The sequence below is a fragment of the Petromyzon marinus genome, chromosome 60, assembly GCF_048934315.1.
Source record: "Petromyzon marinus isolate PM22_M1 ecotype Great Lakes invasive population chromosome 60, UKy_Petmar_22M1.pri1.0, whole genome shotgun sequence".
NCBI classification, from domain to species: domain Eukaryota; kingdom Metazoa; phylum Chordata; class Hyperoartia; order Petromyzontiformes; family Petromyzontidae; genus Petromyzon; species Petromyzon marinus.
This window is the reverse complement of record NC_133726.1, coordinates 4946915-4963898: the sequence shown is the minus strand read 5'-3', so window position 1 is coordinate 4963898 and position 16984 is coordinate 4946915. Positions and strand designations below refer to the sequence as shown.

The 16984-nt window shown below is 51.9% G+C and overlaps 1 protein-coding gene across 3 annotated transcripts in view; it reads left to right on the top strand.

Moving 5' to 3' along the window:
- Positions 1-1348: 1348 nt before the first annotated feature.
- Positions 1349-16984, top strand: part of LOC116955498 (serine protease 23-like) — a 29005-nt gene continuing 13369 nt past the window's right edge. The window contains exons 1-3 of one of the 3 annotated variants that reach the window (XM_076053283.1): positions 1349-3560; positions 6062-6172; positions 13280-13401. The gene's annotated coding sequence lies outside the window, so the exon portion shown is untranslated. Of the gene's footprint in view, positions 3561-6061; positions 6173-9688; positions 12239-13279; positions 13402-16984 lie in introns of those variants that run through there. The other 2 variants (XM_032976625.2, XM_076053284.1) reach the window with 2 other exon arrangements.

Below are 16984 nucleotides of genomic sequence, written 5' to 3'. Positions count from 1 at the left end.
GATGCTCGACGCTGCGCGAGTTCCGACAGGATTTAGCTCCGTCTCGCGACGTGCCGCACACGGAATAATCGTGATGTTATTGGCAAGACGTTTTTTTTTTGTTTGTTCCACGGCCCACACAAAAATCACGGCGACACTGCGGCTCCAAGAGCCGCACAGAACGCTCACAGCAACTCCCTCGCCGCAACTTTGTAAAGAATACAAAACCACCACCCCCCCCCCTCTCGTCTCATTGTGTTGACATTTAAACACCCACACGCAGCCCCCCCCCCCCCGCCAGCGCAAACTCACTCGAGTTCAATCGTTCCCTCCGTCCCTCTCATCCCTCTCCTTCGCATCCCTCCATCCACCAACTCATCCCTCCCTCTCCTCCCTCTCTCCTTCACTCCCTTCCACCCTCCACCAATTAATTCTTCCTTGCACTAATTCATTCATCCCTCCCTCCCTCTCCTCTCTGCTCCCTCCCTCCACCAACTCATCCCTCCCTCTCCTCCTTACTCCCTCCCTCCACCAACTCATCCCTCCCTCTCTCTCCTCTCTCCTCCCTCCGCCAACTCATCTCTCCCTTTCCTCCCTCTCTCCTCCCTCCCTCCACCAACTCATCCTCCCTCCCTCTCTCCTCCCTCCACCAACTCCTCCTCCCTCTCCTCCCTCCCTCCACCAACTCATCCCTCCCTCTCCTCCCTACTCCCTCCCTCCACCAAGTCATCCCTCCCTCTCTCTCTCTCTCTCCTCCCTCCGCCAACTCATCTCTCCCTCTCCTCCCTCTCTCCTCCCTCCCTCCACCATCTCATCCCTCCCTCTGCTCCCTCTCTCCTCCCTCCCTCCGCCAACTCATCCCTCCCTCTCTCTCCTCTCTCCTCCCTCCGCCAACTCATCCCTCCCTCCCTCTCTCCTCCCTCCCTCCACCAACTCATCCTTCCCTCTCTCTCCTCCCTCCGCCAACTCATCCCTCCCTCCCTCTCTCCTCCCTCCCTCCACCAACTCCTCCCTCCCTCTCCTCCCTCCCTCCACCAACTCATCCCTCCCTCCCTCCCTCTCTCCTCCCTCCCTCCACCAACTCCTCCCTCCCTCTCCTCCCTCCCTCCACCAACTCATCTCTCCCTCTCCTCCCTCTCTTCTCCCTCCCTCCACCAACTCATCCCTCCCTCTCCTCCCTACTCCCTACGTCCTCCTTCTCCCTCCTCCACCGCTTTCCACACTCAACACTTTCCAGCTCCTCCCATCTCCATTCATCCCTCCCACCTGCTGGCCCGGTCAATGTTTAGTGTGTGTGGTGTGTTGTGTGTGTGATGTGTGTGTGTAGTGTGATGTGTGTGTGGTGCGTGTGTGTGGTGTGTGGTGTGTGATGTGTGTAGTGTGTGTGGTGTGCGTGTGTGGTGTGATGTGTGTGTGGTGTGTTGTGTGTGCGGTGTGTCATGTGTGGTGTGTTGTGTGTGTGATGTGTGTGTGTAGTGTATGTGTAGTGTGTGTGGTGTGTGTAGTGTGATGTGTGTGGTGTGTGTGTGTGTGGTGTGTTGTGTGTGATGTGTTTGTGTGTAGTGTGTGGTGTGATGTGTGTGGTGTGTGTGTGTGGTGTGATGTGTGTGTGGTGTGTTGTGTGTGATGTGTGTGTGTGTAGTGTGTGTGGTGTGTGTAGTGTGATGTGTGTGCAGTGTGTGGTGTGTTGTGTGTGTAGTGCGTGGGGTGTAGTGTGTGGTGTGATGTGTGTGTAGTGTGGTGTGATGTGTGTGTAGTGCGTGGTGTGTAGTGTGTGTGGTGTGATGTGTGTGTGGTGTGTTGTGTGTGTGATGTGTGTGTGGTGTGTTGTGTGTGTGATGTGTGTGTGTGGTGTGATGTGTGTGTGATGTGTGTTTGGTGTGTGTGTGATGTGTGTGTGTGTAGTGCGTGGTGTGTAGTGTGTGTGGTGTGATGTGTGTGTGGTGTGTTGTGTGTGTGATTGTGTGTGTGGTGTGTTGTGTGTGTGATGTGTGTGTGTGTAGTGCGTGGTGTGTAGTGTGCGTGTTTTTCTCTCTCTCCCCATTTCGCTCGGTTGAACTGCGCTCCCCTGCGCCCACGCACGCACATGCACACACACGCACACATACACACACGCACACACACACGCACTCACGCACGGACACACGGGCGCTTGCACGCACACGCACGCACGCACACACACACACGCACACACACGCGCACATACACACGCACGCACACACACGCACACATACACACCCACGCACCCACGCACACACACACGCGCACACACACACGCACGCACGCACACACGCAAGCACACACACGCACATACACACGCACACACACGCACACACACGCACCCACGCACACACACACGCACACACACACACGTACCCACGCACGCACACACGCACACACACACACACGCACACACACACACGCACACACACGCACACACACACGCACTCACTCACGCGTGCGTCCGTATCTGGGTAGCTGGAGGCTTTCCCTCCCTCCCCCCCCATCGCTGTGGCTGCGTGGGGATTGCCATTCGGAGGGTTCTCAATTCCACACGGAGGAGCCACCACCACCACCGCCGCCGCCGCTACTGCCGCTGCTGCTGCCGCTCTGTATAAAAGTGTGGCGGTGTTGGTTGGTGGTTTGCGGAGCCTTTGCTTTTTTTATCAACACCAACTTGAGGTTGCGATTTAGAGGACATAGCCCCGGGCGTTTGAGACTGCTCCCTCCGCCTCCTCCTCCTCCTCTCCTCCTCGTGCTCCTCGTTCCTCCTCCTCCTGTTCCACACCGCCCCCCCACCACCACCACACTCCACTCCCATCGGCTATTCATCGCAGCTCTCATTCTCTCGGGCGGAGGCCGGAGATAGGAGAGGCAGAGGGGAGAGAGAGGAGGGGAGAGAGAGAGAGGGAGAGAGCGACAGGGGAGAGAGAATACGTAGACCACATATTCAACACGACTTTAGTGAGACACACAGAGAGATAGAGGAGGGGAGAGAGAGAGAATACGTAGACCACAGATTCAGCACGACTTTAGTGAGACACACAGAGAGAGAAAGAGGAGGGGAGAGAGAGAGAGAGAGAGCGACAGGAGAGAGAGAATACGTAGACCACAGATTCAACACGACTTTAGTGAGACACAGAGAGAGAGAGGAGGGGAGAGAGAGAGCGACAGGAGAGAGAGAGAATACGTAGACCACAGATTCAACACGACTTTAGTGAGACACACAGAGAGAGAGAGAGAAGGGGAGAGAGAGAGAGGAGGACGAGTGAGAGAGGAAGATATTTTTTTTTTACAAGTAATTTTCCGTCGTTGTTGGCTTCAGCCGTGGGGCTGACGTTGCCGAGATGAGCGGCTATCGTTGCGGGAAGAGGCGGCGAGAGGAGTTCGTCCGTTAGGAGTCGGGGGGGTCCCCGACTCATCGAGAGGTCGTGACGGACACCGCTGGTGTCATCAGCAGTCGAGGTGGTGGGGGTGAGGGGGGGGTGGTCCCTTCGTTCTTTGGTGCTCCGCGAGGAGCGACACTCGGCAGGAGTCTCGAGCCACGACGCAGATCCATCCACCTCGGGTTGACGCCACCGGTGAGTCCATCGCACACGCTCACAGAGACGAAGATCCCCCGTGTAGCCTTAACAGACTGTAGGGGCAAGTGCTGTCAGCGAGCAGCTATGAAGGGCCGGACGGGTACACGAGGGGGGTGGGTGGGCCAGCACCACGCCCGACCGCCTTTGTCTCCCCAGTGGCGATGTTCACGACACAGCACGTACTCATTTAAGGCTGAGTCGACCTAGGGGAAGCCCAGGACCGGTTCAGATAAATCGTCACTGGGTGTTGGCCGTGAGCGGGAATCAAACCCGGGTCGCCAGGTTCATAGCGCAGCGCGCTAACCGCTACATTACCGCTCCCCCCCCCACACACATACACACGCGCAAAGATCCCCCGTATAGCCTTAACAAGCCATTGGGGCAAGTGCTGTTAGCGAGCACCTATGAAGGCTGGCACGGCACATGAGGGGGTGGGTGGCCAGCGCCACGCCCGGCCGCCTTTGTCTCCCTAGTGGCGATATTTACTACACGCCGCACCAGGCACTCATTTGAGGCTGAGTCGACCTAGGGGACGCCCAGGACCGGTGCAGATAAATCGTCACCGGGGTTGCCGGTGAACGGGAATCGAACTCGGGTACGCGGGTTGATAGCTCGGCGCGCTAACCACCGTACCACCGCTCCCTCCACACACACACAACACACACGACACACACGGCACACACAACACACACCACACACACACAACACACACACGACACACAACACACACGACACACACAACACACACGACACACACGACACACACACGACACACAACACACACGACACACACAACACACACGACACACACACGACACACACAACACACACAACACACACGACACACACAGGACACACACGATACACACACAACACACCACACACAACATACACACACAACAAACACACCACACACAACACACGACACACACACACCACACACAACATACACACACGACACACACACGACACACATCACACAACACGACACACACAACACACACACGACACACACACAACACATGACACACAACATACACACACAACATACACACACAACACACACGGCACACATTCAAGTCCACAACTCAAGCGACAGGTTGTTGTGCTCATTTGTAAAACTTCTGTGCAATTGTGTCGGCGATGCTCGCATCGCAAGTCGCAAATTGGATTCCGTCTGCCGGTCAGGCGCGGCTTATTGGAGCAATGGGGGCAATGCGCCAGCATTAGCGCGAGCATGGGAATTGCAGGGGCTGCGCTTTTACCTTTGCGCCGAAACGGCTGTGTGGAGCACTTAAGTTATCTGTTTGGCCGTGAGTGTGTGTCTGTACGTGTGTGTGTGTATGATAGGTGCGACTCGTTAACAGCACTTGCCCCAACAGTCTGTTCAGGCTCTACGGGGGATCTTTGTCTTTGTGTGTGGTGTGTGTGTCCGTGTGGGGATCGATAGCGTGCTTCGGTTAGCGCTACGCTGCGCTACGAACCCGGCGAACCGAGTTCGATTCCCGCTCACGGTCACCAACACCGGTGACGATTCTATGAACAGGTCATGGGCCTCTCCTAGGTCGACTCAGCCTAAAATTAGTATCTGGTGCGCTGTGTAAACATCGCCACTGGGGAGAGACAAAGGCGGCCGGTCCTGGTGCTGGCCACCCACCCCCCTCGTGTGTATCGTGCCGGCCTTCACCGCTGCTCCTCGCTGACAGCACTTGGCCCGACAGCCTGTCCACAGGCTACACGGGGGACCTTTGTCTTTGTCAGTGTGTGCCGTGGCACGGCCGTGGCAGTCGCCTCAAAGGGGCCGCGCGGCATCGCCGATGATGACCGCTGAAGAGCGGCGCAGCCAGGCCGAGCCCCGCCCCGATGCTGGCCCGGTTGGATGGGTACGGTGCGAAAGAAGTTCGAACACGCCCCGTCAATGGCATTGATTATTGACGGGGCCGCCGGTGGGATTGCTAAACCGTTTCTTTGCTCTTTAGCTTCCAAACACAAACAAATTGAACATCGAAGTATTTTTTTTAGCCTCGCTCAATTGTTGGCCCGTGCAGAAACTCCCCGTTTCTATGGCCGGGGACCGGTTCATCCAGAGTATGTTCGCGTGACGTATCCTGGATGGATGAATAGCCCCCTCACTGCATGGTGGGAGTCCTTTATCCAGCGGTAGTGGAACATTTGGAAATTCCACATTCCTATGGCAGGAATGTACCCGAATATATAAGTCAAGCGGTGTTGCCCCATCAATGCTGAGTGAGATGGATGATGACCCTGATGATGATGGTGATGATGGTTGTTATAATAATCATAAGTATGATCGTGCCGATTCCTGATTTCCATGAAAATGAATGATGCAGCTTTTTGCCGATACTGAAGATGATCGTGGTGATGGCGATTGATATGATAACGATGCTTCTGCTGCTGATGAGTGGTGGTGGTAATCGATGACGATGATGATTCTCACGACGGTGACATTTTACCCCCCTCCCTCGCCTGGTATGCAGGAGATCGTGGGTTCGATCCCGACCCTGATGCGTGCATATTTGGAATTTGCATTCAATCTAGATTTGAAGTTTTCGCGACTACAGTGATCCACACTCTTTGTGCTTCTTTCGGTAAAGTCACGTAGTAGGTAGAAAAATAATAATAAGAAATTAAATCACGACGTTTCGATCGCAACACAAGCAATCATCTTCAGGTGGGAAAACCACAGCAATTTTTTTGTTGTTGAAGTGGGTGAGAGATACCGTGGTAAGAGGTTATATAAGTAAAGAGATGGGACAGGGGGGTAGGGTAGGGGGGTAGGGGAGGGGGGCGTTGCGTGGACGATAGGAGAGAGAGACGTGAAGCTAGGACGGTGGGAAGTGGAATTTGGATTGTCTCTCTTTCTCCCCGTGGCCGAGTGGATTTAGATATTCACTATTTTATTTTATTTTACCAGGTAAGGCCCCACTGAGCTCCGTTGCATCTTTTCAGAAGCCACCTGGCCACAAATGATAGCCTCAACGAAGTGGCTTATCACGTGCGAATGTATGGCAAGCAGCCAAACGCTCTAAACGCGTGGTGATGTTTATTCTAAATGTGGAGGGAAAAATCGGAGGACCCGGTAGAAAAATCCACGCGACCACGGTGGAGAACGCACCGACGCTAAATATGCAGGCTGTCAGGGTAGGGATCGAACCGACGACCTCCTGTATACCAAGCGAAGTAGTTAACATCTCACCACCGACATTGAATCAACACGCGTTGAGAATATGTGGCTGTGATAAGTGTCCACACGACGATGATGATGATAAGCCCACTTCGTTGAGCTATCATCTGTGATAGGCCAGGTGACTTACCGATCAAAACCAAAGAGCCGTAGAGCTCAGTGGGCTTCAACGCGGTAAAATAAAACGGCGTATTGAAACAAACCAAAAAACGATTTGAGTTTTTTTTTTACATCGTTTCACATTTCGCCTGAACGCGGGGAGCTGCGTTCGTGAGCGAGGCCTCTGTAAATCACCCGAGGCGTGGTGCCTCACGCCCTCGATCCATCACTGCGGGGGCGTGGAGGGCGTGGAGGGTGCCCTGCACAGGAACCTCGCTGTGCTGGGGCGAGGAAGAGGAGGAGGAGGCCCGGTTCATTGCGCGGTACAGCAAAGGGGGGTGTATGACCTTGACCTCCCGGCTAGCGACACTGATGAGTGTTGACCACTCCACCACCACCACCACCACCACTCCCTCCCCCCCGCCACCCCCAGCACGCAGCGCTTTGCTCAATCCACCGCTGGATGAAGAGCTCCCCCGTGCCAAATTGATGATGATGGGGGCGGGGGGAGGGGTGCAGTTGTGAGAGCAAACTTCACCATTATGGGGGTAGAGCGGTGTAGGCGCAGTGGAACGCTCGCTGCCCCGTGACCCCGGTGACCCGAGTTCGACTCCAAGTCACGGAACAACACCGGTGGCGACCGATATCGCCCCACCACGACCACTCCACCAGCCCGCAGCTGACCAGAATGGTGAAGTATGGTCAAACAACCCCGTGCCTGACATTGCGTTTGGAGACCTACATCCGGTAGTTAATTTACACTTTAAAAACAAACAAACAAAAAAACCAGTTTAAATTGTCAATGTTAATGTGTCACTTTACCTCCTTCAACACGACAAACACAAGCAGGACTCTCCTGCAAACCAGTCTGGACACTCAGCTCGCCTCTCCTTTATGAATACAGCACATGTCTGTTGGGCCTTTATCAATCTACTGCTGGATGAGTGTTACCTTTCCGTCCCCTGCCATGCCATGTGGGGTCACGGGAGCTGTTTTGGCCATACTTCACCAGTGCCAGGTGCGACGCAGAGAGGATTCAAGTCGACGTTAAAACTCTTTTTATATATATACTCTGGGTCTTTCGGTAAAGTCACGTGGATAGGTTCAAAGCAAATAACCCAAAAAAAAATCACAGCAAAAAACGACGACGTTTCGATCACAACACAAGCGATCGTCATCAGGAGGCAACAAAATAGTGGGGAAGCTGCTGAGGCAGACTGTTTTCAAGGGTTAAAATCAGTGTAGCCCAAGGGTCATGAACGAAATGGGCGGGGATAGTTATGTTAATGTGACGAGATGAGCACGTTAATGTAGGATCGCAGAGCAGCGATGTTGAGCTAGGCGAGCGAGGTGGCTGCGTGAGTGTGGGAAATTGAACCTGTTCATGTAAAATCAGAGAGCCGAAAATAACAACTAACATGGGAAGGTGGCAGGATGGGAACATCACAGCCAGTTCTGACTTAAACTGGTTGATAACGTCCTTCCAATGATTGCTAAGTTTGTACCCATCTTCTCGATCGAAGTTGTGTCTGTGGCTGTATACGTGGATGGCTTCATGAACGAATCTTTGTTGCTGGCAAAGGTCTTAGATAAATCAATTTCGCGTGAGCCCACCGCTTTAAAACAATGATCAGCCACGCCCGAGGTATTGGTCTTACAGTGTTTCAGATCTGCCTTATGTTCACGAACACGGTCCGAGACATGTCGCTTAGTTTCACCAATGTAACTGCTGCCGCAGACACAGCTTAGTTTGTTAGACGCCGGGGTATTACTGCGCCTATTTTAGTTCCTTTTCAAAAGCGACCTGGCCATCACAAATGATGGCTCAAATAAGTGCATTATCATTATCATCATCATCGTCGTGTGGAATTTCATCGCAGCCAAATACTCCAAACGCGTGATGTTGATTCTCAATGCGGAGGGGAACACCCAGAGATTAGAAAAGTCCTCGCGACCACGGCGAGAGAGAGAGAGAGAGACACCGCAAACTCCAAATATACAGCAGCAGGCGTCGTCAGGGTCGGGATCTAACACACGACCTCCTGTATACCAGGCGAGGTAGTTAACATCTCCTAGCCACCGTGATGATGATGATGAGAGAGACACGCAAACTCCAAAAATATACAGCAGCAGGCATCAGGGTCGAGATCGAACCCACGACCTCGTGCGCACCTGGCGAGGTAGTTAACATCTCCTAGCCACCGTGATGATGATGAGAGAGAGAGACACGCAGACTTCAAATATACAGCAGCAGGCGTCAGGGTCGGAATCTAACACAAGACCTCCTGTATACCAGGCGAGGTAGTTAACATCTCCTAGCCACCGTGATGATGATGAGAGAGAGAGACACGCAAACTCCAAATATACAGCAGCAGGCGTCGTCAGGGTCGGGATCGAACCCACGACCTCGTGCGCACCAGGCGAGGTAGTTAACATCTCCTAGCCACCAGTCGCCACTGATGTGAGCCGCGGTCGTGAACCACCGCACCGCTCGTCGGCCGAGTTTGCCGTTCTAGCGCGCTGACCGCTGCGCCACCGCTCCTCTCACAATCGCATGCCATCTGCGTCGTTTAACTTCGTCGGAATGGGGGGGGGGGAGTCGGAGCAATGTTTTAGCAGCAGCAGCAGCAGCATCACGATCACCGTCAATCACGAGGCCGCAGGCAATCGTGTGGGTAAACTCAACCGGGCCCTAAACACACAGCGCACAACCGCACACGCGCGCTCAGTGAATGAATGAAGACATTCCCCGTGAGCACAATGCACAGCACCGGGGGGGTGGAGGGGCTGCAGAGAGAGAGAGAGGGGGGGGGGTGCTTACAGCTTGCAGACGCCAGCCCCCACGCGGTCTGTCCGCTTAGCGAGCCGCTCGCGACGATGATTGGACCCCATCCGAGTGCCCTCTGGGCTCACTGCACCGGGGGCCACACGTCGCGCGCGCACACAATGCCCCCCTCTGTCCGACAGCCTGACTGTCGGTGATTCTGTCTGTCTGTCTGCTCAGTCTGTCTGCCTGTGTTCCGTCCGCTAGGCTGTCTGTACGTCTCTGTCTCTGCGTCTCTGTCTCTGCGTCAGACTGTCCCGTCTGTCCGTCCATCACTCAGTCTGTCCGTCTGTGTATCAATCTTTAAGTCTGTCTGTCTGCCCATCACTCAGTTTGTCCGTCTGTGTATCAATCTTTATGTCTGTCTGCCCATCACTCAGTTTGTCCGTCTGTGTATCAATCTTTATGTCTGTCTGTCTGCCCATCACTCAGTCTGTCTGTGTATCAATTTGTCTGTCTGTCTGCCCATCACTCAGTTTGTCCGTCTGTGTATCAATCTTTATGTCTGTCTGTCTGCCCATCACTCAGTCTGTCTGTGTATCAATTTGTCTGTCTGTCTGCCCATCACTCAGTTTGTCCGTCTGTGTATCAATCTTTATGTCTGTCTGTCTGCCCCTCACTCAGTTTGTCCGTCTGTGTATCAATTTGTCTGTCTGTCTGCCCACCACTCAGTCTGTCTGTCTGTGTATCAATCTTTATGTCTGTCTGTCTGCCCATCACTCAGTCTGTCTGTGTATCAATCTGTCTGTCTGCCCACCACTCAGTCTGTCCATCTACGCATCAATCCGTCTGTCCGTCCATCACTCAGCGTGGTGCTGGCCACCCACCCCCTCTTGCCCCAACAGTCTGTTGAGGCTACATGGGGGATCTTTGTATTTTTGAGCAGCGTGGAACAAACATCGTCACAGCTACAACGGTGTCCAATCACCGCACTGCAGGTCGCACGCTCGCTCATTCACCCGCCCACTCACTCACCCGGTCACTCATTCACTCACCTACCCCGCTCGCCCAAATCATTCGGGCACTCATTCACCCACCCACCCACTCAATCACCCATTCACCCACCTAACCCCACTAACGCACCATCTCACTGACTCACTCGCTCGCCCCCCTCCCACGCACTCACTGAACCGCTCACCCAACCAATTCACCACGCTGCAGCTCGCTCTACTTAATGCTTCTTCCCAGACACCGCTCCACTTTGCAATTCTCATCCTCCTCCTCCTCCCACTATCACCACCACCACCACCATCGTCGTCCCGTTCCCCAAGTTCTTACAACAACTTTGCTAAACTCAATCAAACGTGTGACACCCCTATCCATCACACCTTCAACAGCGCTGTTTGTTGCTGGCTGCTTGGTGTATTTGGCGGGGTGTGTGGGGTGCGTTGGGCACCGTGTGAGCTCATCAACCGTAAGTTAAACGACAAAAAAACCCATCTAGGATTGAATTGACGCTGGGTTGCTACTGCTGATGATTCTGCTGCCGATGATGCTGCTGCTGCTGATGATGCTGCTGCTGATGCTGCTGATGATGCTGCTGCTGATGCTGCTGCTGATGATGTTGCTGATGATGCTGCTGCTGATGATGCTGCTGATGCTGCTGCTGCTGATGATGATGCTGCTGCTGCTGATGATGCTGCTGAATCTGCTGCTGATGATGATGCTGATGATTATGCTGCTGCTGCTGATGATGCTGCTGCTGATACTGCTGATGCTGAATCTGCTGCTGCTGATGATGATGCTGATGATTATGCTGCTGCTGATGATGATGCTGCTGCTGATACTGCTGATGCTGCTGCTGTTGCTACTGCTGATGCCAAGGGCTACACAGTGCAGGTCTGCACTGGTATAAACACATTCGTTGGAGGCTTAGGGATCTGTTGAACTTCACGGTTTAGTCCGTGTGAACCCATGAGACATAAGCCGCCCTCCTCCACAGAGAGACCCCCCCCCCCATCCCATCCCACCCCCGGGTCTCACACCATTATCCCAGCCGCCAGGATTTAACCTCCCCCTTTGTTCTGCGTGGGGTTTGGGAGATTCCAATGGGACACGTGGTCACAGGGGGTGTGTGTGGGTGGGGCGGGGGGGGGGTGTGCGGGTTACGATTTGCAGTGGTCCCATAGCCGCGGCATTGTCATCGCCGTTGCTGAGTCATCCCCGTTTGTGAGTGGATCAGTCCACTTCGCTCATCGCACCCCTCCGGCTTCAGGGGGGTGGGGGGTTGTGTCGTGCCGGGTCGTACCATTAAGCTCAAATTAGGCGGGGGGTAGGGCGGTACAGATGATTCAATGGCAAATGTCCCGCAGTTTTTTTTATTTGTTATGAAGAAGGCCCCTTGGCCGAAACGTTGCCTATCGTATATTATTTTTTTTTTACCACCATGAACGTGTTGAATTGTTTTGTTTTTATACCCTGATGTGGAGGGATTGTGAGCTGCTCTCGGCACGGTGCGGCGAAACGTCGGACCAACGCGACATCGGAGAGCTGAGCAGCAGGCAGTGGTTGAAGTGGTTGCTGAATATTGAGAGGTGGCAATTGGTGGTGGGTCTCCCCTAGGTCGACTCAGCCTGAACATCCCAAGCGCGGTATTGTTGAGGGGTGCTTAAGCGCACGTGACTTCGCACGCATTAGGCGCTCGCTAATGACGCTTTTCTCTCGAGAGAGACCTGCCATGGGAATGTGGAATTTCCACCACTTCCTCATGGTGCCACCAACAGAGACGGGGCAACATCCCACGCTCGTTTTTAGTCTTGATATACTTGGACTTTTTAGCGAATATAAATCTGAAATGTACGATCGTTCCTTACGCAGATGTACTGATTTTCTACGAGCTTTACTACCCGGCATTTCCCGGGACCCTGGATTCTTCTCTTGGATTCATACACGGCCTACGCGGAGGTTGGAGGGGGGGGTGGGATGCGTGACGTCAGCAGGCACACTGCGTGACGCTGCCGCATGCGGGTGACATCACAGATGTGACGTAACCGCTCACTTGCCGTGCAAAATATATCTATCATTGCGCTCCCCCCCCCCCCCTCCCAAAATACAAAAGTCTATTTTTATACTTTTTGCATTGTGTACAGTCTAGAAGCTACCGACATGCCAAATTTCAAGTTTGCTGCATGTCGGGAAGTATGGTTAAACATTTCGAACGGGCACACATATTCACAAATTTCCCTTTTTTATATATATAGATTATAAGTGAAAATTATACTGGTAGGAACCTCTGGTTACACCAGCCCACAGGGGATTATTGTGTCTGTCCGTCCGTCGTGCATCCAAAAATGGGAGGGGTGGGGCTGGGTGGGGATGGGAGGGTGGGGAGGGTGGGGCTGGGTGGGAGGTGGGAGGGGTTTTGCTGGTTGGGGAGGGGCTGGTCACCCCGTGGTGCCCTTATAAAACTCAACGTTTAGCCTACTCACGCCGGCTTGTGCCCGCCCTCACAGTCGGGCATATTGTGTGGAATACACCACGTGGTGGTGCCGCCGTTGACCCTGGCCATTGACCGAGCAACCCAACGTTCCTACTACCAGCTCCCTCTGCAGCAATGTGATTATTATTGTTTACGATCATTCTCCGCAGGGTTGCCGGGCCCACTCTCCGTGATCGCGTGAGGAGCTCGGTAATCCGGGACAGGCTTCGAGTCGAGCCACCGCAGCTCCTTCGGATCGAGAGGAGCCAGCCGAGGTGGTTCGGGCCACCAGGTAAGGATGCACCCCCCCCCCCCCCGCCCGGTAGACTCCCCCTGGAACTGTAGCGGGCAGCAGCAGCAGCAGCTGGGTCCCACTGGGGGAAGACCCCGGGGCAGGCCCAGGGCACCGCTGCCCGTGGTGGGATGACGTCGCTCGGCTGCCCTGGGGACGCCTGGGAACACCCCCTACCCCCCCCTCCAGGAAGTGTAGTGTATAGTGTAGTGTATAGTGTATAATACTGGATAGTGTAGTGGATAGTGTATAGTAGTGGATAGTGTAGTGTATAGAAGTGTATAGTGTATAGTAGTGTATAGTGTAGTGTATAGTAGTGTATAGTGTAGTGTATAGTAGTGTATAGTGTAGTGTATAGTAATGTATAGTGTATAGTAGTGTAAAGTGTAGTGTATAGTAGTGTATAGTGTAGTGTATAGTAGTGTATAGTGTAGTGCATAGTAGTGTATAGTAGTGTATAGTGTAGTGTATGGTAGTGTATAGTGTAGTGTATAGTAGTGTATAGTAGTGTAGTGTAATAGTAGTGTATAGTGTATAGTAATGTAGTGTATAGTAGTGTAGTGTGATAGTAGTGTATAGTGTATAGTAATGTAGTGCTGGAGTCTGTCGCTAGGGAAAGGGAGGTGTGGACTGCCACTACTCAACACGCTGCTGTAGTGTATAATGTAGTGTATAGTAGTGTATAGTGTAGTGTATAGTAGTGTAAAGTGTAGTGTATGGTAGTGTATAGTGTAGTGTATGGTAGTGTATAGTGTATAGTAATGTAGTGCTGGAGTCTGTCGCTAGGGAAAGGGAGGTGTGGACCGCCACCACTCAACACGCTGCTGTAGTGTATAGTGTGGTGTATATTAGTGTATAGTGTAGTGTATGGTAGTGTATAGTATAGTGTATAGTAGTGTAGTGTAATAGTAGTGTATAGTAATGTAGTGCTGGAGTCTGTCGCTAGGGAAAGGGAGGTGTGGACTGCCACTACTCAACACGCTGCTGTAGTGTATAATGTAGTGTATAGTAGTGTATAGTGTAGTGTATAGTAGTGTAAAGTGTAGTGTATGGTAGTGTATAGTGTAGTGTATGGTAGTGTATAGTGTATAGTAATGTAGTGCTGGAGTCTGTCGCTAGGGAAAGGGAGGTGTGGACCGCCACCACTCAACACGCTGCTGTAGTGTATAGTGTGGTGTATATTAGTGTATAGTGTAGTGTATGGTAGTGTATAGTATAGTGTATAGTAGTGTAGTGTAATAGTAGTGTATAGTGTATAGTAATGTAGTGCTGGAGTCTGTCGCTAGGGAAAGGGAGGTGTGGACTGCCACTACTCAACACGCTGCTGTAGTGTATAATGTAGTGTATAGTAGTGTATAGTGTAGTGTATAGTAGTGTAAAGTGTAGTGTATAGTAGTGTATAGTGTAGTGTATAGTTGTGTATAGTGTAGTGTATAGTGCAGTGTATAGTAGTGTATAGTGTCTAGTAATGTAGTGCTGGAGTCTGTCGCTATGGAACGGGAGGTGTGGACCGCCACCTCTCAACACGCTGCTGCTGTGACCCTCACCAGGACAAGCGGACTGAGAAACTAACGAACGAACAATAGTGTGACCAGGATTGATTTACTGAGTCTCAACAATATTTATTTCAAGGAGGGTGCTGTCAATGTGTCGCAGTAGCCTGCGATGTTGCTGCTGCTGCTGCGTGATCCCAAATTGAGTGAATTGTGGGTACATTTTCAGCATTGGGATGTTTTCAGCCAAATATAAGTTACGTTGCATGGAATTGTTTTTGTCTGTTAATGTGTAGCTATGGGAGGAAAGGAGAGCATACAGAACAGGGCGAGATCATACAAACTCCACTCACTCACACTCTACAGAACAAGAGATCATACAAACTCCACTCACTCACTCTGTACAGAACAGGAGATCATACAAACTCCACTCACTCACTCTCTACAGAACAGGAGGAGATCATACAAACTCCACTCACTCACACTCTACAGAACAAGAGATCATACAAACTCCACTCACTCACTCTCTACAGAACAGGAGGAGATCATACAAACTCCACTCACTCACACTCTACAGAACAGGAGGAGATCATACAAACTCCACTCACTCACTCTCTACAGAACAGGACGAGATCATACAAACTCAACTCACACACTCTCTACAGAACAAGAGATCATACAAACTCCACTCACTCACACTCTACAGAACAAGACGAGATCATACAAACTCCACTCACTCTCTCTACAGAACAGGAGGAGATCATACAAACTCCACTCACTCACACTCTACAGAACAGGAGGAGATCATACAAACTTCACTCACTCACTCACTCTCTACAGAACAGGACGAGATCATACAAACTCCACTCACTCACTCTCTACAGAACAGGAGGAGATCATACAAACTCCACTCACTCACTCTCTACAGAACAGGACGAGATCATACAAACTCCACTCACTCACTCACTCTCTACAGAACAGGACGAGATCATACAAACTCCACTCACTCACTCTCTACAGAACAGGAGGAGATCATACAAACTCCACTCACTCACTCTCTACAGAACAGGAGGAGATCATACAAACTCCACTCACTCACTCTCTACAGAACAGGAGGAGATCATACAAACTCCACTCACTCACTCTCTACAGAACAGGAGGAGATCATACAAACTCCACTCACTCACTCTCTACAGAACAGGAGGAGATCATACAAACTCCACTCACTCACTCTCTACAGAACAGGAGGAGATCATACAAACTCCACTCACGCACTATCTACAGAACAGGAGGAGATCATACAAACTCCACTCACTCACACTCTACAGAACAGTACGAGATCATACAAACTCCACTCACTCATACTCTACAGAACAGGAGGAGATCATACAAACTCCACTCACTCACTATCTACAGAACAGGACGAGATCATACAAACTCCACTCACTCTTCTAGATTTAAAGCTTTCGTGACTGCTAGGATCCATACTCTTTGGTTCTATTGGGTAAAGTCACGTAGGTGAAAATAAAATAACAAAAAATCACGACGTTTCGGCCACAACACAAGCGGCCTTCATCAGGTGAAGGGACGAGACTGTCTGGAGGACAGCGCTGGAGTGGGAGAAGCCACGCTTAGATCACAAGCTTAAAGGTCGTGATCTAAGCGTGGCTTCTTCCACTCCATCGCTGTCCTCCAGACAGTCTCGTCCAATCACCTGATGAAGGCCGCTTGTGTTGTGGCCGAAACGTCGTGTTTTGTTATTTTATTTTCACCTACGTGACTTTACCCAATAGAACCAAAGAGTATCCACTTACTCTCTCTACAGAACAGGGGGAGATCATACAAACTCCACTCACTCACTCTGTAGAACAGGAGGAGATCATACAAACTCCACTCACTCTCTCTACAGAACAGGGGGAGATCATACAAACTCCACTCACTCACTCTGTAGAACAGGAGGAGATCATACAAACTCCACTCACTCTCTCTACAGAACAGGGGGAGATCATACAAACTCCACTCACTCACTCTGTAGAACAGGGGGAGATCATACAAACTCCACTCACTCTCTCTACAGAACAGGGGGAGAT